General features: G+C 37.4%; 1 protein-coding gene and 1 pseudogene across 9 annotated transcripts in view; one reads left to right on the top strand and one right to left on the bottom strand.

The window, feature by feature from the left end:
• CPQ (carboxypeptidase Q) overlaps window positions 1–27,494 on the bottom strand; it is a 558,393-nt gene that overhangs the window by 511,418 nt on the left and 19,481 nt on the right. The window lies entirely within an intron of this gene.
• Window positions 8,729–9,107, top strand: LOC131494528 (P antigen family member 4-like; annotated as a pseudogene).

Below are 27,494 nucleotides of genomic sequence, written 5' to 3'. Positions count from 1 at the left end.
TTGATAGCTGCATTGGCCATTAGTCCTTAGTTTATCAGAGCTGTCTCCAGTTTATAATGATAATCACTCCCCCTTTCAAGGATCTACGCTGCAAGCATCACACTAGACACTTCCTAAAATTTATGTCATTTACTCCTCCCCCAAATCCCTGAGAGGTTGATGTTACAACCCACCCCATCTCACAGTTAAGGAAACTATGTGAAAAGTAATTTGCCAAAAATCATGTCGAAAGTTAAGTGACTGAGCAAGACCCAAACCCAAGTCTGTCTGACTTTAATATCTATACTCATACTTTTTCTACTATATTGTATATAACCAGGTAATTGTACACTCTGCACTCAATGGAATACAAACTTGAAATGGTTGTATTTTCCCCAGTCCCTGCTGCCACAATGAATCATACTTTACTGTCCCTTTAATAACATCTGGGCAGATTCAACAACTTTCCAATCATTTTCAGTTATTAGAAGAGTGCCATTTCAGTATTTAAGACTCAGACCTATTTATTTTTTAAATTCCAGTTCTGCACCCAGTTTAAAGCTCTTTTCCTTCCATCGCCCAGCTTTGGGTCAGAGCACTTCTCCTCTTGCCACCCTTTGAGTAGAGAGGAGATGTGCTTAGTGTCTCCCCCGTCCATCTTCCAGGCTAAAGTCCACCACTGTGTGGAGGCTGAAAGCTGAGAGGGAGCAGGGGTTGACATATCATACTGGCTGCCTGCGAGATGTGGACAGCTATTGGAGTTTCCTCTCTAGCTGGATCTGGTTCTCTCTGCTGCTGGTGGTCCTCACTAACCCAGAAGGCAGATGTGGTTTTCCTGGAGGGATGTTGTGCTTCACTCCATCTCTGTCCATGACTGAGAATGCCCTCAGACAGGGGGCAACTATGTTTCCATGTTGTTTCTGCCAGGATCCATGCCCTCAACCATCTTGCCACATGGGACATCCCCTAACTAGATGTCACCTGATCAGCCCCAAAACCCATGCATTCTTTACTTCTCCTGTGGAGCCACATTCTGCATTCTCTGCTTCTCCTGTGGCGGCACAGGAACCATGAAAATCCTCCTCTAGCCCTTCCATGTGGGGTGGGGAGTATTTCCTCTGTCTTCTCAGATACCTTACCCTTGCAGTCCCTTCTCTATCAGCTTTGGCAAACCACCACAGCCAGGCAAAAAGCAGGCACCTGTTTCACATTCACATGTGCCCTGACAGCAAACCATGTCAACCTCTCTCCTTCCTTCACCACATTTAGCTCCACACCATGCCAATGAGAACACCAAGAAGGGCCTCTGCTGCTTCATCTCGCCCAACATCTAGCCAAGAGAAAGAAGCCATCTCCAGTGATGTCTCCAGGTTCTTGTCCAGGAGTCCACCTCTCATGGGACTTTGAGGTAGGCAGGAAGCCCCCGTGGGGAAGAAAGGGGAACACTGTAACATTTGGCCATTTGGCCAGCATCTCACAACTATAACAATGTCTTCTTTCTCCTCTCTACCTCATGTCTTCTTTCATCGGTTGGGAAGGGAGAGGGAAGGCATGGAGTGACTGTAGATAGAATTGTTTGGCCAGCTCTTACTGCGCCCTGGGGAAGCGTCTGACCCCAGTTATTTGCAGCTCAATTAAATAAGAGAAACAGTTTTGCACTGTTGGTGGGAATGCAAATTGGTACAGCCACTCTGAAGAACAGTGTGGAGGTTCCTCCAAAAATTAAAAATAGAACTATTTTTTATGACCCAGCAATGACACTACTAGGTATTTATCCAAAGGATACAAAGATACTGATTAGAAGGGGCACATGCACCCCAATGTTTATAGCAGCACTATCGACAATAGCCAAATTATGGAAAGAGCCCAAATGTCCATCGACTGGTGAATGGATGAAGATGTGGTATGTGTGTGTGTGCGTGTATGTGTATATATATATATATATATATATATATATATATATATATATCACCTTTTGGTGATCGAAAAAGGAATGAAATCTTGCCATTTGCAGCAATGTGGATGGAACTACAGGATATTATGCTACGTGAAATAAGTCAGTCAGAGAAAAACAAATATCATGATTTCACTCATATGTGGAAATTAAGAAACAGAACAGATGAACATAGGGGAAGAGAAGGAAAAAATAAGATAAAAGCAGGGAGGGAGGCAAACCATAAGAGACTCTTAAATACAGAGAACAAACAGGGTGCTAGAGGGGAGGGGGTGGGGAGGTGGGCTAAATGGGTGGTGGGCATTAAGGAGGGCACTTGTTGGGTGTTATATGTAAGTGATGAATCACTGGGTTTTACTCCTGAAACCAATACTACTGTATGCTAACTAACTTGAATTTAAATAAATTAATTAAAATAAATAAAATAAAACAAGGGGTGATTGATACCTCTTTGTCAATGCCTGCCCAGGCTGAAGGGGGAAGCCACTACTCAGCTGCTGCAGCTGTCAACACATGGGGATGTGGCCAGTGTTGCCCATCATCCATTTTCCAAGTGAAGTGGGAAATCTGTTCATCACTGGCCCCTTAGATATTTGTTTGTTATTGCCATCATGGCACTTCTCCTTTGCTTGCTCCCTCTGCAAATGCTGGTTTTTTGTTTTGTTTTGTTTTTTACTCAATGATTCTTGCATCAAAACTTTAATAATCAAATAAATCCAACCCGTATTTTCCCTTAATATCTTCCTCGGCCTCTATTCTCTGCCAGAATTCATATCTCCCCAAAGATTCAGCCTCTCTTATATATCAGAGCACAGAAGACCCTGACTCCACACTTTCCTGGTTTTCAGAAGTCAAGGCTCTGCTCTCCCCTTCTCTGGCATTCTCCCTCAGAACCACCTACTGAAGGAGAGATCCAGAGAGAAAATCTCTGCCAAGTAAACTCAGTCCAACTGGTACCCTTGGCCCTGGCCCTATCCCCTTCTCCAGTATCTCAGCCTTCTTCCCCTTTGCACCCCTGTCCCAAAACTGCTTCCTCCCACTGTGTCAGCCAGTGGGTACAAAACTTTCCCCTGCCTGCCTGCCTACCAGCAGAGTTACCTGCCTGGATCACCTGTGGGCTTACTATTCATTAGCTTCCTTCCATTCACTACTACACTTTTCAATAGGCTCCACGTCCTCACCACACTCCTCCTCCTTAATTCTCTGCACTGTGACTTTTAATGCTCTCCAACCAATTACACATCCACGGTGCTAAGATTGTTAACAAAAATTAGCAACTCCAAGTTCACCTCTCTGAGCTATGTGGTTCCACAGCTGAAGCCACGCTCCTCAAAATTTTCTCCTATTTTAGCCCTAAGTGACACCAATCTATCATAGGTCTCCCACCTCTGGTGGCTTCTTCTCTGTGTTCTTAACTAGCTTTTCTCTATCTCTTTTATTCCCTCAGTCTGCTTTTTTTTTTTTTCTAACACTGTTAAGCCCAAATTTCACTACAAAATGAATGGTGGCCCCAGCTGTGGAGTATGGTAAAAACTCATAGGCTAGGGGGCACCTGGATGGCTCAGTCGGTTAAGTGTCTGACTCTTGATTTCGGCTCAGGTCATGATCTCATGGTTCATGAAATCAAGTCCCGCCATCGGGCTCTGTGCTGACAGCATGGAGCCTGCTTGGGACTCTCTCCCTCCCTTTCCCTCTGTCCCCACCCCCGCTCATTCATTTTCTCTCTCTTCTCTCTCTCTCCTTCTCTCTCTGAAAATAATAAACATTAAAAAAAAAAAAAAAAAAACCTCACAGGCTAAGGTATGGAAGGCTCACTCCTTACTTAGAACTGCAGCTTTATTCAGGAAAGTCCTATTTTTCACTCACAAACAAATTTGCAATCCTGAACTTCTACTGAAAGCCTGAAGCAGTCCAGCCAGACCAGATCATTCACCTGGTGTTTCGAGCTTGTCTAGGTACATTCCTGCCTTTACCAATGCCATTTCCACTGCTGAAATTCCTTCTTTCTCAATCACATTGCACCTAGCCTGTGAGATTCAGTTCAAGATCCATTTTCTAGAGACAACTCCACCCACAGAAACCTTACCCTTCTCCAAAACTGTAAGATTCATTAATAGCATCACTGTCTTGCATTTAATCATACACAATTGTGTGTTTTAATAAAACCCAATCGAAAACAGTGTGGAGGTTCCTCAAAAAATTAAAAATAGACCTATCCTATGACTCAGCAAGAGCACTGCTAGGAATTTACCCAAGGGATACAGGAGTACTGATGCATAGGGGCACTTGTACCCCAATGTTTATAGCAGCACTCTCAACAATAGCCAAACTATGGAAAGAGCCTAAATGTCCATCAACTGATGAATGGATAAAAAAATTGTGGTTTATATACACAATGGAGTACTACGTGGCAATGAGAAAGAATGAAATATGGCCCTTTGTAGCAACATGGATGGAACTGGAGAGTGTGATGCTAAGTGAAATAAGCCATACAGAGAAAGACAGATACCATATGGTTTCACTCTTATGTGGATCCTGAGAAATGTAACAGAAACCCATGGGGGAGGGGAAGGGGAAAAAAAAGGAGGTTAGAGTGGAAGAGAGCCAAAGCATAAGAGACTCTTAAAATCTGAGAACAAACTGAGGGTTAATGGGGGTGGGAGGGAGGGGAGGGTGGGTGATGGGTATTGAGGAGGGCACCTTTTGGGATGAGCACTGGGTGTTGTATGGAAACCAATTTGACAATAAACTTCATATATTGAAAAAAAAACCCAATCCTTTTGCTGGTTCCAAAGGAAATCCATTCAACAAATTTTCATTGTGACTTCTATGGCTTTACTGATATTTGTAGAGTAATGAGGAAGGGTTACATTGCATGGCACACAGCATTTCACATCATAAGTCCCCATTTGACTTGTCTCTCTCTAAAAGCCAACTCTCATGCCACCATCAATGACCTTCTTGACCCTCCTGTCCTTAAGATACATCCTTCTTTCAGAAACCTGAGGACCAAGCCAGGCCTTGAAGATTAACTTCTACCCAAGCTTATCAAAGCATCATCTCAAGAAAGACATTGTTCCCAGCAAAAGAATTCTCATACCAGTTACCAGGATAACTCTACTTTGTTTTTTGGTTTAATATATACTACTGTTCATATATAGTTCCTGAGCCCTCAATTAAATTTTAAGTATTTTGAGAAATACTAGTAATACTAATAATACTAATAATAGTAGTCAATACTCTGACACCTCTAGAACAGTGTTATTCACAAATGCTGTGCTTGTGTATATCTGTTGAATAAATGAAGACAGATGACACAAAAATACCGGTAAAGTGAGTTTGAATAGTAGTCCCTAAAAAATTATGTATGTATCCAAACCCCCAGAACCTATGCATAGGACCTAACTTGGAGAAAGAGTCTTTGCAGATATAATTAAGGATCTTGAGATGAGATCATTTAGATTAGCTGGTGGGCACTAAATTTAATGACAAGTGTCCTTAGAAGAGACAGAATAGGAGAAGACACAGAACACACAGGACAAGGCCATGTGAAGACAGACATAGAGACTAAGAGTTATTCAACCACAAGCCAAGGAACACCTGGAACGACCAAAAGTTGCAAGAGGCAGGATGACTCCTCCCTAGAGCCTCCAAATGGAGCAAAGCCCTACCAACACCTTACTTTCAACATCTGCCCTCCAGAACTATGAAGGAATAAATTTCTGTTATTGTAAGTCACCAACTTTGTAGTAATTTATTACAGAAGCTCTAGGAACCTAATATAAGCCACTTCTGTATATTTATTCTTCCATTAGGAAAATATTCCCCCAGAGGCTGTAATATACAAAATAGACACTGTGCTAGGCATTGTAGATAAAGACACCATTTATATGGATCTTGCTTTAGAGAAATATATATTCCTAAAGCAAATCTGGTTACTTCCTGGATTTAGGGTGCCAGTTGCTAGGAGGACATTTTATATTGTTTCATAAAAGACCACAGATGCAGTCATACCTTTATGTCATGAGAACAGAAAGTCATAACATGGCTGTAGAAACAGGTGGAGAGAGGACTCTTGGCCAGCCTTTCCTAATTCCTGCTATTATCAGGAGAAACTGTAAGAGTCTGAACAAGTCAACAACTACAGCATCCGAAAGAACAAGGTATATATCATTTCCCCTGCAATTGACATGTAAACTTTGTGTCACAGCTCAAACAGGGTTGCAGGAAGATATCAAAAGAGAGCACCTATGGCTATGGATCTGAGACAAAACCAGCAGAGGACCATTCACCAAAGTGTGACACCCTCATAGGAAATACTATCTATCCCTTTTTTTGGAATAATGCTTCTAGGTGCATGAGCTGACAGCAGGAGAGATGTTTTGGACAAAGCTTGGCACAAAAGAAAGCAGGTAGCTGGGAATGAATAACAAATCACAAGTGAATGCCATGTTGTCAGAAATCTGAAGACAAAGGAGTGAGAAGGAAAGTAAAAACTAAAAAACACACTCACACATAAACCTCATGTCATAAAGACAATTGTTATTTAGTCTGGAATGGAGCATTGATCCTTGTCCCCTATACGTCTTGTACAAACGTAGCTGATCCAGAAAAAGCATGCCTCATTTAAGGTAACTCTTAAAAAGGGGGAAAAATTATATACAAGCCATAAAAAGAGGGGAAAAAAAGAACAGGAAGAAAGGGGAGGCATACAAAAAATATTGCCACAGAACAGATGAAAATTGTAGCCAAATAAAATGCCATGAAATAAAAAATAAACAAATGCCTCTATGAAACAAAAATTTAATGTAAATATACAAGCGCTCAAATAAAATTAAGTGAGGCAATAGAAAGAGATGACTTATGCATCAGCAAGGTCGTTAAACGGATGAGAAAAATAAAACCATCAGAAGAATGAAGATCAACACGAAAGACAGCCCAAAGAGACTAAATATTGCTGAAAACAAAGTAAGGATCACAAATGACACAAATAAGAAAAAAAAAATAAAGTCAGAATAAAATGTAAACAACTGAGTTAAAAGAGATCATAGCAAAAATAAATTTTTTCAAATAATTATAGCAAAATGATGTGCATGAACATTATAAAATGTAAATCAAACATATACATAACTGTTTGGATATCATAATCAAGACAATGGAATAGGATTAAATCCATAAATTTTTCCCTGTGTAGGGAAAAATTCTCAAAGAAATACTTTACGACCAAGTATTTTATATCTAATAAAAGAGGTGTTTGAGTATAATGACAGCTGACAAACATCTTTGAGCATTCAAGAACCCAAAGAATTTGATTCCCTGCCTCCCCTTTAACCTGGAAGAAACCAGCACATTAGCTTCAGCCAATCAAGAAGTGAATGAAAAAACTCTAGCTAAAATAACTAATAGTAGTACTAAATTCACAGTACAGTGAATTCTAAGACCAAAACAAATATAGATAGTATGGTTACAGGAGGATGGAATGGACATGTTATATATACCACATCTTTTTTATCCATTCATCTGTAGATAGACACTTGGGTTGCTTCCATAATTTGGCTATTGCAAATAATGCTGCAATAAACATAGGACTGCATAAAATCCTTTCAAATTAGCATTTTAATATTTTTGGGTAAATACCAAGTAGTGTGATTACTGGATCGTGTGATAGTTCTATCTTTAATTTACTGAGGAAACTCCCTACTGTTTCTGACAGTGGCTGCACCAGTTTGCATTTCCATCAACAGCACAAGAGGGCTCCTTTTTCTCCACATCCCCACCAACATTTGTTACTTCTTGTGTTTTTTATTTTAGCCATGCTGACAGGTATGAGATAATATCTCATTGTAGTTTTGATTTCTGTTTCCCTGACAATAAGTAATGCTGAGCATCTTTTCATGTGTCTATTGTGGTATATAATATACAATGGAATATTATTCAGCCATAGAAAAATTGAAATCTTGCCATTTGCAACAGCATAGATAGATCGAGAGAGCATAATGCTAAGCAAAATAAGTCAGTCAGAGAAAGACAAACACCGTATGGTTCACTCAGGTAGAATTTAAGAAACAAAACAAATGAACAAACAAACAAAAAAGGGAAACAAACCAAAAAACAGACTCTTAACTACAGAGAAAAAAACTGGTTTTTACCAAAAGGGAGGTGGATGGGGGATGGGTGAAACAGATGAAGGGGATTAAGAGTACACTTATCTTGATGAGCACTGAGTAATATATAGAATTGTTGAATCACCATATTGTACATCTTAAACTAATGTAACAATGTATGCTAACTATACCGAAATAAAAATAATAAATACATAAATAAATACCTCTTGAAAAAAAGAATTGGATATGTTATAAGCCCTAACACTTAGCAATGTATAATTAACAAAAGTTGAGAGAGCAAGGGGACAAGAAAGTTGGTAGCAGTATACTTCTGCTGATTTCCTCATCTCATAGAGGCAGGGGCAACAGATACCAATGGTGACCTACGTAAATCTTTCCCTGATTTTTTTGTTGGTCGAGCTAGGAGGCTTTCCCCAACTCTAGGGAATGATCCTTGATCAGTCTAAGCCAGTCTTGGTAAATCGATTTCCCACAAAGTAAATGGTTTTAGCATGAACATGTGATTCAACTCTGGCCAGTGAGACATGAGAGGATATTTGTTTCCTTCCTCTTACGAAGAAACCTAAGAATGTGTTCTGGGTGCCTAGCTGTGCAAGTCACATCTTACTGTCAGGATTCTTTCTCACTGTCTGAGACTTGATCATCCTCCCAGGAGTTTTAGTTGCAAAATATGAGTGCACAAGTAAGATCAAGATCTAGAAGAAGGGGAGATGAAAAAGAATCTTCTAAGCTGGATGAACTCCTGTTGCTCAGCAACAAGGTGAAAAAAAAACATCACAACAAGAGGAACCAACACTGAGAATTCAGATTTTGAGCCTGGACAAGAGAGAGAAGAAGGAGCACCAAGAACCTGAACTGGAAAGTGAAAGTCAGAAAATGGGTCTGGGAAAGACCGGATGAGCATGGAGATGGCCCTGATGTGAAAGGGAAGACTCCACCCTAACCCAGCACTTGCTAAAATTCCAGAAGCAGGTGATGGACAGTCGTCAATTAAAAAGAAGACAAAGCTGAAGCCACATGTGTTTTATTATATTGACAATTTGGCTTAAATCCTCTCAATAAAGCTACACAGTTTGCTGAGAAAAAAATATATGTATAAGAAAACAAAACAGCACTTATGTAGCTCTTGCCACAACAATATAGCAAATTTATCCCTATAAATGCAACCAAGAAGAGATAAGTATGAAGATAAAAGCCTACCTTCTGAGGATTGCAAAGTGAAAGGGACATAAAAAGCTGGGCCCTGATGACACTGTTGAGACACTAGGACTATCCTACTTCTTGAGTTCTTATTACTGAGATATCATATGTCTTCATTGGTTAAGCAGCCACCAGATGAGTTTGTAGTGACTTCCTGATGAAAATATTCTATTCCTGATATATTTGAGGTCAAAGGTACCACTTAAATCAAGTGTTAGAGTTATATGTATATTCAAATGTAAAGAGATATTAATGAAGAATACAATATCATCAAGTTTGGGGTGGGAGTAGTAGGAAGAAGTGGAAGTTTCCAAGTTCCCCAGTGCTACACTGTTCTATGTAAAGATACAGCTATAAGGATAACTGCTAAAACAAAAATACAAATCTCCCAAATTACCAAAAAATACACATACCACACAAAGCAGAAATACAGTTCATGTTGTGAATTTAACAACAACAAAGGTATGATGACAAAACTAAAACCAACCACTCATTCCATAAATACACATGGTCTAAACATACCTATTAAAAGGCTCTTAGGGGGCGCCTGGGTGGCGCAGTCGGTTAAGCGTCCGACTTCAGCCAGGTCACGATCTCGCGGTCCGTGAGTTCGAGCCCCGCGTCAGGCTCTGGGCTGATGGCTCGGAGCCTGGAGCCTGTTTCGGATTCCGTGTCTCCCTCTCTCTCTGCCCCTCCCCCGTTCATGCTCTGTCTCTCTCTGTCCCAAAAATAAATTAAAAACGTTGAGAAAAAAAAAATAAATAAAAAAAAATAAAAGGCTCTTAGACTGAATCTCAAAAGCAAAATCCAACTATCTGCTGTAATCCAACATCTTAGATTCAGTAACTCAGGGAGGCTGGAAATAAAAGGAAGCGCAAAGGCGAAAATAGGAAACACAAACAACAACAAAAGGGTCATGATATTAATATCAGATGAGTTTGAATGCAGAGTAAAATTCATTAAATGAAAAAGGACCGGAGTACCTGAGTGGCTCCTCTGACTCTGGCTCAGGTCAAGATCTCACAGTTGATAAGTTTGAACCCTGCAGCACGCTCTTGGCTGTCAGCACAGAGCCCGCTTCAGATGCTTTGTCCCCCTCTCTCTCTGCCCCTCTCCCACTCGTTTTCATTCTCAAATAAATAAAACTTAAAAAAAAAAAGACTGCTTATGATATTAAAGGGTACAAGCCAAAATGGTGATTAGTTGTTATGAATATCTAAGTACCCAAAAACATAGCATCACTATCCATTAAAAAAACCTACAGAAAATACAAGTTTTAATCTTGAAAATAAAATCTCAGCAATGTGAAACTTTAATTCATTTTTTCCAGTATATAGCAAAAACAATCACACATAACAAACATACAAAATATACAAAGTATAAATATACAGAATATACAAAATATAAATAAAACAAGGTATTCCTAAGTAATACACTCTGAAAATAGAGAATATACCTTCTTTCCAAGATTCACTGGTAAATTCACTGACTATTTGGGAACAAAGAATACTTCAGCAAGTTCCAAAACTGGAGAAGGAATATATACATCTGTGATCATAACACAATAAAACTTAAAAATAACAAAACTAGGAAACAAAAAATCTCTACCATCAGGATATTTTTAAAGTTCTGTTAACTTTTGCATCAAAGAAGAAAGAAATCAAAACTGAAAATGCAGGATATCTAAAAGATAATGATAAAGAAAAGCAATATATAGATTTAACTATACAGAAAGACAAGATGACTATTATGTAGGGGATATGGCTAAAAATACCAACAAACAAGGAAGAATGAAAGATATGATTTAAGCACTCGATTCAAGTTTAAAAAAAAAGAAATGGATGACAAAAGGAAGAAATTAATAATGGTGCTGGGAAAACTGGGACAGCCCACATGCAAAAAATTAAACTGGACTACTTTCTTACACCATACACAAAAATAAACTCAAAATGGATTAAAGACCTAGATATGAGACCTGAAACTATAACATTCCTAGAAAAAAACATAGGCAGTAAATTTTTTGACATTGGCTATAGAAACATTTTTCTAGATATGTCTCCTCTGACAAGGGAAACAGAAGCAAAATTGAACTATTGGCCCACAGGGGCACCTGGGTGGTGCAGTCGGGTAAGCATCCAACTCTTGACCTCAGCTCAGGTCATGGTCTCACAGTTTGAGTTCAAGCCCTGCATCGGGCTCTTTACTGATGTTGCAGAGCCTGCTTGGGATTCTCTCTCTACTTCTCTTTGACCCTCCCCTACTTGTGTTCTCTCTCTCTCTCTCAAAATAAATAAACTTAAAACAATAATAAAAAATAAAAAAAAATAATAAATAAAAAAACTGTCGGCCCACAGCAAAATAAAAAGCTTTTGCACAGTGAAGGAAACCATGTGCAAAACAAACTCAACATAAAAAACAAATAATCCAATTAAAAATGGGCAGAAGACCTGAATAGACATTTTTGCAAAGAAGACACACAGGTGGCCCACAGACACATGACAAAATGCTCAACATCGTTCATCATCAGGGAAATGCAAATTAAAACCACAACAGAGATCACTTTGTACCTGTCACAATGGCTAAAATCAAAAACACAAGAAATACCAAGTCCTGGTGAGGATGTGGGAAAAAAGGAACTCTTGTGCACTACTGGTGGAAATGCAAATTGGCATAGCCACTGTGGAAAACAGTACAGAGGTTCCTCAAAAAATTAAAAATAAAATTACCGTATGATCCACTAATTCCACTACTGGCTACTCACCCAAAGGGAACAAAAACACTAAGTTGAAAAGATATATGCACCCCTATGTTTATTGCAGCATTATTTACAATAGCCAAGATATGGAAGCAATCCAAGTGTCCACCAATCAATGAATGGATAAGGAAGATGTGGTATATATTTGCAATGAAATATTACTCAGCCATAGAAAAGAATGAAATGTTGCCATTTGCAACAACATGGACATACCTAGAAGGTATAATGCTAATTGAAGTCAGAGAAAGACAAACTAAATACCAAGACAAAGACATATATCATAAAATACCAACACCATATGATTCACTCATATATGGAATTCAAAAAAAACAAAACAAAAAAAGAGACAAAAAATCAAACTCTTAAATACAAAAAACAAACTGATCACTGCCAGTGGTAGGGGGTGGAGGGGTTAAATAGATAAAGGGGGTTAAGAGCACACTTATTTTGATCAACACCAAGAAATGTATGGCATTTTTTTTTATGTTTATTTTTAAAAGACAGAGAGAGACAGTGGGTGAACAGGGGAAGGGCAGAGAAAGAGGGAGACACAGAATCTGAAGCAGTCTCCAGGCTCCGAGCTGTCAGCACAGAGCCTGATGTAGGGCTCAAACCCACAAACCGTGAGTGAGACCATGACCCAAGCAGAAGCTGGATGCTTAACTGACTTAATCAGGTGCCCCAAATGTTGCTGAACACTATATTATACACTTGAAAATAATATAACAGAGTGATAATTACACTTGAATAAAAATATTAAATTAAAAAATAAAATAGAAATTAATAGATTTGAAATTAATGAGTTAGAAAAACAGAACATACAAGAACTAAGAAGTAAATCAAAGGGCTATTTCTTAGATGGAAAGAGAAGAGAAATAGAAAAGAAAACCTTAAGCTTGCCTAATTTCTTTTTTTTTTTTAAACGTTTATTCATTTTTGAGACAGAGACAGAGCATGAACGGGGGAGGGGCAGAGAGAGAGGGAGACACAGAATCGGAAGTAGGCTCAAGACTCTGAGCCATCAGCCCAGAGCCCGACGCGGGGCTCGAACTCACGGACCCCGAGATGGTGACCTGAGCTGAAGTCGGACGCTCAACCTACTGAGCCATCCAGGCGCCCCTTGCCTAATTTCTTTAGAAGGAAAGAAATAAAGGGGGAGAAAATCACAGAAAAAGAAGAAATTAGAAGAATCCTAAAACACCCTTTTGCACATTCATTGTTAGTAAATTTCTGAACTATGATGAAATGGATTATTTTCTAAGAAATCTCACCCCCGATGAAATCGAAAATTTAACAGATCAATGTCCACAGAAAAAGTAGGACAAATTGTCAAACATTTATTCCCACCAAGATAGTTCAGCACTCAGTTGGTTTCACAAGGGAAATCTTGCCAAATCCTTCAAAAACAGATAACCCCACTGCCAGTGTTTTAGAGCATAGGAAAAAAGAAAGCCTCAAAATAACCTTTATGAAGATATAAACCCCAATATAGATAGACAGCACACAGAAACATGCAACCAAGAAAATTAAATGACCATCTCCACAGATTATGAAATAAAACTTTTGATAACATTCAACATCTTTTTGACAAAATTTTTTTACCATATACTATACTAAGAATAAATGCATTCTCTCTTAGCATAAAACATCCTTCTTGTATCTCAAAAACCATCATATTTTACTTAATAAAAACACTATTAGTATTCCTATTAAAGTCAAGTTGAAGGATGTCCACTATGACCACCATGAATTCTCTGGTAATATTAGACAATAAAAACAGGGGTAAAATTTAAAAGGATATGATAAAATTATCATTATTTTCAGACAATATGATTATTTACCTGGACAACACAAGAGAATCCGCTGAGAAACTATAATCAATAAGAGAATACATTAAAGTAGATGAATATAAACACAGTGACGTTGCTACTGTATATGAATACAAACAACACTCCTAGTGGATATAAAGGATTAGTAGATTACATTTAAAATGGCACACAAGGGGCACCTGGATGGCTCAGTCAGTTGAACATCTGACTTCGGTTCAGTAATGATCTCATGGTTTGTGAGTTCGATACCCACGTCAAGCTCTCTTCTGTCAGCATGGGGCTCTGCTTTGGATTCTCTGTTCCCCCCCCACCCCCGCCACTCTCTCTGCCCCTCCCATGCTCAGGTGCATGCCCTCTCTTTTTCTCTCTCTCTCAAAAATAAATAAACATTAAAAAAATAGCAACCAAAGGTTATAAAATAGCTAAAAAATGTATAACAAGAAATATGTATAGTTATATATGAAGAAAACTCTTAAGTGTTACTGAAGGACACACAAGAATTTAACAAATGAGAAGATGAAACATGTTCAAAAATAAGAAAATTATGCATATTAAATGTCAGTTCTCCCTAAATTTTTATCTATGAACTTAACATGATCACACACACACACACACACACACACACACACACACACACACACTTGCACTGTCTCAAACTGGACAAATTGATTCTGAAGTTCACAAGAAAAATAAGCAAGAATAATCAGGAATATTCTGAAAAAGAATACAAATGACCAAGGATTAGCATTGCAAAATATTAAAACATGTTGCAAAGCTGTAATATTTAATATGATGAGTTACTGATTTGTGAACAGACAAAAAGATCAATGATAAACAGAGTAGAGGGTCCATAAACAGATTCAAATACAGTTAGAAATTTTAAATGTGATAAGTGAATTTGAATCCCATGGGGATAAAATGAACTATTCAACAAGTGGTATGAAAACAATAAACTTCATAGCTAAGTGGGAAAAAAAATAAGTTGGATCTCTATATCATACCTTACACCAAAATAAATCCCAGATAGATCAAATATTTAAATGTGAAAACTCTTAAAATATTATAATAAAATTAGAAGATTTTTAAAAATATTTTCATAGTGGTGACAGATTTTCTGGTTATATCACAGAACTCAATCCATAGAAGACTGATAAATTTGACTCATATAAATAGAAATAAAAAATTCTTCATAGCAAAAAACCAAAAAAATGTCAAAAGACAAATTACTAAGAAACTAAGAAAAATATTTAGAAATAATAAAATATTGGGCTAACTTCATAAATGCATTAAGAACTCTCACAAATCAGTAAGAAAGGACCAATAATGCTTTAAAAAGAGAGATAAAAGATATCAACAGACATTTCATAGAAAATACAAATGACTCTTAAGCTTAGGAAAAGATGCTCTCAACATCACTCATGATAGAAATGCAAATTAAAACAGGGCACTATTTCTGTCCATCAGACTGCTAAAGATCATAAGGTTCGGTACACACTGTGGTGACAAAGGAAAGGGGAAGTAGATATCGCTGCTGGGAGCCTACAGTTTCTATGGAGAGCAGTCTATAGACATGCATGTTCTTTTTAATACAAAAATTCATCTTCTAGAAATTTTCCTACATGTATAATCAGACAAATTGATCTACATACAAAGATTTTCACTATTACATTGTTTGTAACAGCAAACGTGTGAAAAAGCCTAAATGCCCTCTGTAGCCTATGGTAGACTACGTAATTTATGGTACAGCCGTAAGGTAAAACACGAAGCTATTAAAAATGAAGTGCTCTCTATGAACAACTATTGAACAGCCTCCAAGATGAAATGCCAGAAGAACAAAATAAGTTGCAGAACAAAATGTATAGTAACCTACCTTTTTTTTTTATTATTTTGACCATCATTTATTTATTTTTTAATATGAAATTTATTGTCAAATTGGTTTCCATACAACACCCAGTGCTCATCCCAACAGGTGCCCTCCTCAATGCCCATTACCCATCCTCCCCTCCCTCCAACCCTCATCAACCCTCAGTTTATTCTCAGTTTTTAAGAGTCTATTAGGGTTTGGCTCTCTCCCTCTCTTTTTGTTTTTCCTTCCCCTCCCCCATGGTCTTCTGTTAAGTTTCTCAGGATCCACATAAGAGTGAAAACATATGGTATCTGTCTTTCTCTGTATGACTTATTTCACTCAGCATAACACTCTCCAGCTCCATCCACGTTGCTACAAAGAGCCATATTTCATTCTTTCTCATTGCCATGTAGTACTCCATTGTGTATATAAACCACAATTTCTTTATCCGTTCATCAGTTGATGGACATTTAGGCTCTTTCCATAGTTTGGCTATTGTTGAAAGTGCTGCTATAAACATTGGGGTACAAGGGCCCCTATGCATCAGCACTCCTGTATCCCTTGGGTAAATTCCTACTACACACACAAAAAGAATATGCTCTCTCTTGAAGAATATATAAGACACTGACAACAGGAGATGCCTCTGAGAACAGGAGGTGCCTCGGTGGAGAGAGAAATCCAGCGACTTAGTTCAAGAAGGAAGAGGGAAAATTACATTTTACTATATACCCTTTTTGAGTGATATCTCACTTGCACATATGACCTCAAAATTATAAAGATTGTAAAAGCTTTTTGATACACTTTCTTTTATCTGACTCATGTATCTTCTCAAATTCTCAACAAATATGCATGCCCTTAGTGTTTATTCTTCCAAAGAGGGTGTCGCCTTTGTGGGTATTCTTGTTTTGTTCCAGGGGACAGGCTAGATAAATTGCACCTTTAAAGGCATCAGTGTTTCAATTTTCAGTGTGATTATGATCTCCAAAAGAAAAAAAAAATAGACAACACTGGCTCTTTTTTAAAAGTCCTTTAAATCATTTCTGTTCTTAAGCAAATCTGTTGCCAAACATCAAAAGGGTTTTTTTCCTACCTTTACATCCAAAGATAAACTGTTTTTCAAAAGCACTTATTGTGTTTCTAAAAACAAACCAAAAATCAAGATTCCCAAAGTTTTGTGGGATACAGCTGTATCAGGATACGAAGGGAATGTCTCCTTCAAACAAAAGAAAAGAAAGATTTTATTCACATTTTACTTGAATCTCTTTCTTCTTGAGAACTGCTATGCCAAGTTTCAACCTGAAAATATGTGCCTGTAATGAACGTGCTGACAGACCCTTTACCTAGAGAAATGTGAATCTAATGCAATAATTCTTAGCCAGGTGTGTTATTTTATTCATTATTTTAAAGTCTACACAAGCATTTCTTAAGGAAATTTATACCCTTAGTAATACCAATTCAGAGTGATATAAAAGTGTACTCAGGTCATGAGGTCTTAGACATTACAGGCTACAAAACTACGCTATTCAGCTAGGTAGATCTGACTTTATTAAGATGTAAAGAGGTGTATTTATTAAAGTCTCAATAAACCCACAGAAGTATTTAAAGCACATCATCAAGGAAAGGACAAAAAGTTCAGAAAAGTTCACGTATTTCAGTCCTGTCTACTTCTCAGACTCCCTTCCTCTTAGGAACATTTTCTGTTTCCAGCTGTTTTTTCCAGTGGGAGGAACCCAAGCTGCAATCCCAGCTTTGGCTATTTTGTGATGCTCAAAATTTTAAGATACCATGCTAACGGTAGATATAGTGCATCACCTACTAACATAGACGTCCTGTGATGGGTTTCATTGTTTTTGTCCAACAATTATTTTAGAAATAAGACTTTTGTATTACAAGACTAGATCTTCTGTGCCACTACCTCCACTTTCTTAAAAATAATAGAAAGGTCTTGTCAAGGTGGGGTGCCTGGGTGGCTCAATCAGTTCAGTGCCCAACCTTGGCTCAGGTCTTGATCTCAGGGTCATGAGTTCAAGACCCACGTTCATCTGGGTATGGAGCCTACTTTAGAAAACAAAGAAAGAAAGAAAAGAAAGAAATGCCTTGTCAAGGTGTTGTGGGTTTTTCACTCTAACCACCCTTTCCCCCAACCGCAACCCTAACTTAGCATTTTATCGGAATTGCTTCAATATGGTATTTGAGCTGCTTCCTAACTAGCAAGGCACTGTAGGGCTCATACCAAAGCTATCTGCTCAGATTATGTTGTTCCCTGCTTAGAGCCCTCAAAGTGTTTCCCATCTTGCTCAGAGTAAGAGCTTCCATCCACAGGGTGGCCCACAAGGCCCCTGCTGCATACAGACCTCATCGCCACTATTCCCTCCCTCTGCTCCAGTCACTCTGGCCTCCATGCTGACAACCAATGTTCCCACCTCAAAACCTCTGTACTAACTATTCCCTCTGCCTGTACACTCTCACCTGGAGGGAACAGAGTGCATCCAAGGCTTTGCTCAAAATTCACTTCTCCATGAATCTTTCTTTGACAACTCTATTCAAACTTGCAATGACCTCCCCCCTAATTCTAGCAGTCCTTTTCCTCCTTCCTTGCTTTATTTTTCTGCATAGAACATGTCACTTCCAAACATAATATAAAATTCACTTATCCATTTAGCTTATTGTGCATATTTCTGCCTTGAATGAAAACTCCATGAGGGTGGGAGTTGCCATGCGTTTTGTTCACTGCTGCTTCCTGTGTCCCTAGAGCACTGATAACACGTAGTGGCCACGGCTGCTGCGTCCAACCAGGCTGCGTACCACATGACCCCTGAAGCCACTAGTCTGATAGTCTTGGCGGGGTGCAGTGGTGCCTTGCCTGTGGAGGCACTTGGCATTTGCTAACTACCTGCTCTGTGATCTGTAATACAGCAGCTTCACAAATGGTCTCAGACTTCCACGAAGCTTTACTTTTGCCTTGTTGCTTTCATGGTTTCATTTTTATTACACAGCAAACTGGTGTTGGATACTGCATAGAAAGACAACTACCTGACTCCATAAAGACAGAAATCTTCATCTATTTCACCTAAATCTGTAAGAATTCCTTTAAACCATGAGATCTGATAGGATCTATTTTTCTGCCAGACCCCTGAAAAACATATTCATGAATTGTTATTCTAGTTAAAATTTAGTTGTGAAAATAGTTCTTCAAAGAGATTCTACAGGCAAATGAAATGATAATTAGGAAAGAATTTTAAATGCTAAACATTCATATATTACATAAATACGGACCAAGGAAAAGTTGGCAAGAATTTTCTTTTTTTTCCCAATTTTTGGAGATGAGTTGCAGATTGTTCACATGATTCTTCATTCATCCCAAGCACTAGAATTACTTGGAAGAATGTTCTTTTAAATATAATCCATTACAACAAACCTCAAATTGATAGGTTCCTTATTGCAGCTGCCAAACCTTAGCTAGGCCATTTGTTTTTCTTTTGTTTTGCATAATTCAGATGGATTTGACAATACAATGGTTAGTACTGTAGTGAACCTACATATCCTCAGAAAGGATTTCTTCTTGGTGAGTTAAGAGCTGAATAGGATTACAAGTACCACTTTATTCTATAGCTCTTACAATTTACAATGGAACATAAGAAATATTTAAAGAGAGTTATGTCTACCCCTTAGATATATTTGCACATGCTTTTCACACGCACAGACACACACACACACACACACACACACACACACACTTTAGTTTGTATGTACTGTAAATCATATGCTTCTATACTCCTAATAATATAATATCCTGTACTCCTAATAGTTCCAGCCACCAAAATGCTGAATGTAATGCAGAAATTCAGAATAAGTATTTGTTGACCAGTGTATCATCGGTTGACAAAAAGATTTAAGATTATCAACAACAGGTAAGGGAACTACACTAAAGTATATTAAGTTTTTAAAATTATACTTTTTAGTTTGAGATAACTGTAGATTCACTTGCAGTTGCAAGAAAGATACAGAGAGATCCCATGTACCCTTTACCCATTTCCTCCCAATGTAACATCTTACAAAACTATGGTACGATGTCAGAACCAGAATACTGCCACTGATACAGTTAAGATACAGAACATTTCTATCAACACAAGCAACCCTCTTGTTGCTCTTTTACAGCTATATCCGCAGCCTCACCACTACCACCTCTTCCTTTAATCCTAACAACTACTACTATCGTCCCCATTTCTATTGTCATTTTAAGAATGCTATATAAATAAAATAGCACATATGTAACTTTAGGGATGCTTTTTTTCATCTAGGTCATTGCCTGTATTAATGGTCTGTTCCTTTTTATTGTTGAGTAGTATTCCACTGCATGGATACACCACAATTTGTTCGACCATTCACCCCTTAGAAGATAGCTCGGTTGTTTCCAGTTTGGGGCTATTACATGTACAAGTGCTATGAACATTAGTGTGCAGGCTTTTGTATGAACATAAATCTTCATTTCTCTGGGATATATACCCAGGAATGCAATGCTAGATTGCCTGGTAGTTGCATGTTTAGTTTTTTAAATAAATTATCAAACTCTTTTCCAGAATGGCTGTAGCATTTTACATTCTCACCAACAATGTATGGGTGATCCAGTTTCTCTACATCCTTGCCAGCAGTTACTGTGGTAATTATTTATTGTAGCCATTATGATAGGGGTAAAGTGCTGTCCCATTGTGGTTTTGGTTTGCATTTCCCTAATGGACAATGATGCACGTCTTTCCAGGTGCTTATTTTCTATCTGTATATCCTATCCAGTAAAATGTTTCTTCTTGCCTTTTATCCAAGTTCAAACTGTACTGCTTCCTTTCTAACTGTTAAGTTTTGAGAGTTTATATATTCTAGAGACTAGTCCTTTGTCAACTAGGTGATTTGCAAACATTTTCTCTCAATCTGTATTTTGTCTTTTTATCCACTTAACAGGGTCTTCCACGGAGCAAAAATTTTAAAGTTTGATTTAGTCCAATTTGTCACTTTTCCTTCTTAAGGATCATGCTCTTAGTGTCAAGTCTAAGAACTCTTTGCCTAGACCTAGATGCTGAAGACTTTCCTTGTCTTTTTCTAAAAGTTTTATAGTTTGACACTTTACATTTAAGCCAATGATCCATTTTGAGTTAATTTTCACATAATGTGTGAGACTTAAGTCAAGATTCATATGTTACTGATGGTGTCCAAATACTCTAGCACCATTTGTTGGAAAGGCTATCTTTCCTTCATTGGATCACTTTGGTACCTTTGTGGAAAATTAGTTGGACACATTTACATGGATCTATTTCTAAGACTGCTCTGCTTGACTGATCTATGTATCTATCCCTCCATCAATACCACAGAGTCTTGATTACTCTACAATAAAGCATGAAATCAAATAGACGAATTCTTCACACTTTATTCTGATCCTTGGGAAAAAATATTCAGTTTTTCACCATTAAATAAAATGTAAGGTGTAGGTTTCTTGTGGATGTTCTTTATCAAACTGAGTAAGCCCCCTTCTATTCCTATCATCCTGAGAGTTTTAATCATGAATGAGTACTGAATTTTCTCAAATGCTTTTACTGCATCAATTGATAGAATCATATGATTTTTCTTAGTCTGTTAATACAGTGGATTGCATTGATTTTCAAATATTGAATCAGACTTGCAGCCCTGGAATAAACACCCCTTGGTCATTAAGTATAGTTCATTTTCTACATTGCTAAATTCTATTTCCTCATATTTTGTTAAGAATTTTTATGTCTATATTCATGAGGGACATTGGTCTGTAGTTCTCATTTTTGTTCTGTTTTTGCCATTTGGCATCCTAGCTTCATAAAGTGAACTGGAAATGTTCCCCTCCTTTCTGTTTTCTGGTTTAGATTATATAGAATTGGTGCTAATTCTTTAAATGTTTTGTAGAATTCTCTAGTGAAACCATCTGGAGCTAGAGATTTCTTTCTTGGCAGTTTTTAAATTATAAAGTCAATATCTTTAATCATTATAAGGCTATTGAAATCATTTATTTCACGTTGAGTAAGTTGTGGTAGTTGTGTTTCTCAAGGAATTGGTCTGTTTCCTCTACAATGTCAAATTTATGTATGTAGAGTTGCTTGCAGTAATCCCTTATTAGGCTCTTGGTGTGTGAAGTTGGTGATTTCCTGCTTCATTCTTGATATTGGTATTTGAGTCCTCCTTTTTTTCTCTGTCAGACTTGCTAGAGTATTGTCAATTTTATTAATTTTTTCAAAGAATCAACTCTTTGTTTCCTTAAGTTTCTCTACTGTCTTACTGCTTTCAATTTCATTGATTTCTGCTCTTTATTATTTCCTTCCTTCTGCTTGCTTTGGGTTTATTTTTTTTTCCTAGGTTTTTGATATTGGAATGTATATTGATATTAAACTTTTCCTCTTTCCTAATATGCTCATTTAGTACTATAAATCTTCCTCTTAGCACTGCTTTAGGTGTGTACCATGAATTTTGATCTATTTTCATTTTTATTCTCTTCAATGTCTTTTTAAATTTCTTTTGAGACTTCTTCTTTGACCTATGCATTATTTAGAAATGTGTTGTTCAGTTTCCAAATGTTTGTAGGTTTTCCTGTTATTTTTCTGCTATTCATTTCCACTTTTATGTCATTATGGTCAAAAGACACATTCTGTAGAAGTTCAGTTATTTTAAACTTGTTACGGTTTGTTTTATGGCCAACATATGGCCTATCTTAATATAATGCTCCATGGGCACTTAAAAAGAACAGTTTTCTGCTGTTGTTGGGTGATGTGTTCTATAAATATTTATTAGATCTTTTTGGTTGGTGGTATTGCTGAATTTTGCTATAATCTTCTGATTTTATGCCTAGCTGTTCTATCATGTGTTGAGAAAGGGTTATTGAAGTCTCCAACTACAACTTCGAATTTGTCTATTTCTCCTTTAACTTATACCAATTTTTGCTATGCAGGTTTTATAGCTGGTGTGTGTGTGTGTGTGTGTGTGTGTGTGTGTGTGTACCTACACATTTAGAATTGCTATGTATTCTTAATGGATTAACTCTTTTATCCTATAATGTTCTCTCTGTATCTGATAATTTTCTTTGCCCTGAAGTTTACTTTACCTGATATTAATATAGCTATTTCTGCTTTTTTTTTTTGGTTAATCTTTATAATGATCTAGTCGGTTCTCATTATTTATGTATTCAATATTTGCTAATTTACGCACTCAGTAAAATTTATTTGTAACCCAAAAATCATACTTTCAGTATTTTTGCAGTCACTCATGGACATGCACAGAGCAGCAAAAAAGTGAGTTGCCTGACATACATATTCCCAGCTAAAGTCCAACAAGTCAATACTCTGCCTTCTTATTTCAACTCTCGAGCTATAAACAAATATGCACTTCACAATCTACTTAGTACCACATTTTTCCCATTTTTGTGCTTTTTGTCAGTGATCTCCTGCTTAAAGTGGCCTCAAGAATAGTGCTAAAGTACTGGTTTCAATTCCTAAGATCAAGAAGGTTATGTCTTACAGAGAAAATGTGTGCTAGAATCAGGACTCACAGTGCTGTTGGCAGTGAGTTCAAAGTTAATGGATCAACAATATATATGCAGTAGTGTGTCTTTACACATAAAACAAGAATATGTATTGACCAGTCGACAAAAATGTGAACAGAGGCTCACAGGAACCTAACTCTGTATTTCCCCTAAGAGCAGCAATTTGTATTCCCCAATTCAGTGTTCACAGTGACTTAACTAGCTACCACAAATACAGAGAACCAACTGTTTGTGTTTCCCATCCTTTCATTTTTAACTTGCATATACTATTATATTTGAAATGAATTTCTTATAAATGGCATATAGTTGGGTATGTTCTTAATCCACTCTGCCAATCTGTTTTTCAATTGGGTATTTATAGCATTTACTTAATGTAATTATTGATATGTTAGAGCTTAAGTCTTCTATTTTATTTTTTGTTTTCTAGTTTTCCTCTGTTATTTGTTTCTCTGGGTGTTTTTTCCTGCTTGCCTGTGGGTTACTTGAACATTTTTTAGAATTCCATTTTGATTTGTTTTTGAGTATATCTCTTTACATAGCTTTTTTAGTGGCTTCTCTATGGATCACATTACATATATAAAACATCTTAGTCTACTAGTGTCATCCTTTTACCAGTTTGAGTAACATATTGTAAACTTACCTACTATTACATCCCTTTACCTTTCCATGTTTATAGTATAAGTTGCTTAAATATTTTATCCACCTACATTCAGAATCACATTTAGAGAGTATTACAATTTTCACCTCAATCATCAAACATATTCAGAAAACTCAGGAAAAAAAAAAAGAAAGCAAACTTTCTTTGTATATTTGCTTACCATGTTCTTTCCTTCCTAAAGTTCCAAAGCTCCTTCTTTTATCATTTCTTTTTTGCTGAAACAAATTCTTTTAGTCATTTTTAGGGTCTGTCTGCTTAAGATAGTTTTCTTTTACCTGAGAATGTCTTGATTTCCCCTTTGTTCCTGAAGTACATGTTCGCTGGGGATAAGATTCCAGGCTCACAGTTATTTTCTTTTGATACCTGAAAAACACTGTGCCACAATCTTTCAGCCTTCATGGATTCTGAGGAGAAAGCCACTGTCATTCTAATTGTTTTTCCCTTATAGTTAAGATGTCATTTTTCTCTGGCTGCTTTCAAGATTTTTTTGTCTTTAGTTTTCAGAAGTTTGATTATGCTGTGTGTTGGCAGAGATCTCTTTGGGCTTCTCCTATTGGGATTTTGCTCAGCTTCCTGAATATCAAGGTTTATGTCTTTATCAAAGTTAGGAAGTTTTCAGCCATTATTTCTTTGGGGGTTATTTTTCAATCCTGATTTCTTCCTCCTTTCCTTCTGAGACTCTGATGATATGGATGCTATATCTTTACTTATAGTACCATAGCTCCCTGTGGGTCTGTTTATTTTTTTTTTTTTTTGCCACCTATTTCTTCTGCTGGTCAGATTGCTCTATCATCCAGTTTACTGGTTTTTTTCTTTTGCCCCTCCATTTTACTATTGAGCACATTCACTGAGATCCTTATTTTGCTTACAGTATTTTTCAGATATAGAATTTCCATTTGATTCTTCTTTATGTTTACTGTGCTTTGCTGAGATTTTCTATTTCTTTTCTGAGGCTTTTTATTTCTTCATTTGTTTCAAGCTGTTTATAATTTCTCATTAAAGCATTTTTATTTGGCTATTTTAAAGTCATTGTCAGATAATTCTAAAATTTCTGTCATCTTGCTGTTGGTATCTATTGATTTTCTTTTTTCATTCAGTTTGAGATCTCCCTGGCTCTTTTTGTTATAAGTGATTTTCAACTGAAACACAGGAATTTCCATATTATAAGATCATGGGTGTAATTTAAACCTTCTATTTTAGCTAGTTTTCTCTGACACCATTGCAGTAGGAGAAGGGGTGGGGTGCTGCTGCCTTAACACTGCCATTACAGGTGGGTCTGAGTTCCCCACTTGGCTTCCACTGACATTCAAAGAGGGAATCTTCTTATAAATTCTGAGTGAGGATGGGAGTTCCAGATACCCCACAGGGTCTCCACTGACAATGCAGTGGGATGGTCTCATTGCTGCTGCCAACGGTGACAGTCCTGGCTTTCCACTGGGTCTAAGACTGTGCCATCAGGGAAGAGGAGGGGTGCATTACAAGCCCAAGCTCCCCACATGGTCTCTAATTACTCCACTGGTGGGGCTTGGGGTGGGGAGGCTCATTAATGGGTGGTAGGTATGAAACTCCTGGCTCCCTGCTGGGTCTTCCCTCACACCACCCTGGCAGGAGTGTTGGAATACCCTGTAACAGCCTTGTGAGGACAGAAACCTACGCTACCCACTCTGTTTTTGTTGGTATGGGTCACACCAGAGCTATGGTTTTTCTGTAGTGTCTCACTGGAGTAGAATGGTTACTTTCTAAGTTTTTTGTCTTGAGAGACTATCCCTTTCCTGGTCCTTTGGCTACAGAGAACAGGCTTTTGTTAGGGCTTTTCCTTTCCCTTTTTTTTTTTTTTTTTGTCTGTACTCACTGGCATTTCCAAGTTGCTAGCTTTTTCAGCTCCAAGTCTGAGGTATATGATGCAAAAAGAAAACCCAAGGAACTCAGGTCCCAAGGTCCCTAGCTAGTCTGCCTTCTTTCCACCTTTCAGTCTTCTTATGTTTTATATATACATTTTTCCCCGAGAGTTCTTAGTTGTTTTTATCCCACTTAGCAGGATAAATAGGAAAAAGTACATCTACTCCATCTTTTCAGAAATGGAAACTTTCCGGCATGTTAATTTTTAATGACACGTTGTGTAAAGTACAAAATTTTCACAAAGCAAACATGAGTGTCAGTGCTACCTCCCCACATGCTTCATTTTTTCCCTGAACATTATCTCCTCTGTGAATCCTTTCTAGTACTATCCAAGTCAGAATTAATTACTTCTTTCTTTGTGTGTCCACAGCATGTCATTTACTTTTCTGCAAAGCCTTATAATCATCCAATGGTGCCATCTTTGGTCATGTAAGTAAAGCAAACTCAAAATGAAGACCATGTCATATTCATGTTTATATTCTCAATGTCTGAATGTCTAAGAGTATACATGTATTCCAGTAATTCACACAGTGTGGGAAAAATGGTGGAGACCCAATAAATATCGGTTGACTGGATAAGTGAACAAATGAACGTTTATTCAGCACTTGCCCATATGTTCCAGAACTCAAGAAGCGTTTGTTAAATTGGACTAAATTGTTTCAGCATCTGCCAGTCTAATCAATCCACAATTATTTCTTCCCACGGGGAAAAGAGAAGTTCACAAAGTATATCCAAAGTGGAATTATTGCAGATTAGTACTTTTTCCCAATTAACAATTAATTAATTAGCAACTATTTATTTAAAAACTACACGAGAAGAACTATGCATGGTACAAAAGAAGTGAAAGTCAGGATTCCTGCCCTCAGAAGTATAAAATATACTATGGAGGGGCACCTGGGTGGCTCAGTCAGTTGAGCTTCTGACTTCAGCTCAGGTTGTGATCTCACAGTTCTTGGGTTCAAGCCTGCATTGGGCTCCCTGCTGTTAGCACAGAGCCTGCTTTGGATACTCTGTCCCCCTCCCTTGGCCTCTTCCCCACTCATACTCTGTCTCTAAAAAATAAACTTAAAAAACATTTAAAAAATAAAAAATAAAGTATACTGTGAAGACAAAAAGATAAATAAGAATTAAAGAGTAAATAAATCAGTGAAAATGAACTGTAAGAAAAAAAAAGAACATGGGTGACCTGAATAATTTTTTAAAAGTTCATAAAAGAAGCAGACCTTCTATCAGCCTTTAAAAGATAATTAAGATTTAGTTGACTGAAAGGAAAGCAAAGAGAAGGGCATCTCAGGTCTGAGAACAGTAGAAAGATACAAAGATAGAAACAGACTCAGTCCAAGTGTAGAACAGAGAGGAATTCACTTAAAGGAGATAAGGCTGAAAATCGGAGTTTAAAAATGACTCAGAATTCACACAGTATAGAAAAAGAAACAAAGAAATCACCATCACCTGAGCTGCATTACAGTTTATAAAGATTTTTCAAACACGCATTTTCTCATTTAAGCCACCAAATACCTTTGATGAAATGCCAAATGAAACATGGAGTGACTTGAATTTAGATCTTCAGACATTGCCATGTACCCACCATTGTGTGTAATGTTCAAATAACTGGAGGATTTTGGAGGTGCTGTTTCCCCAGTAAAATAAATCTGCTGATATTTTAAAAGATAGATTTAAGAGAAGAGACTAGAAAG

Source organism: Neofelis nebulosa, chromosome 14, assembly GCF_028018385.1.
Source record: "Neofelis nebulosa isolate mNeoNeb1 chromosome 14, mNeoNeb1.pri, whole genome shotgun sequence".
Taxonomy (NCBI): Eukaryota; Metazoa; Chordata; class Mammalia; order Carnivora; family Felidae; genus Neofelis; species Neofelis nebulosa.
The sequence above is the reverse complement of the archived record's forward strand: the minus strand, read 5'-3'. Positions and strand labels throughout refer to the sequence as shown.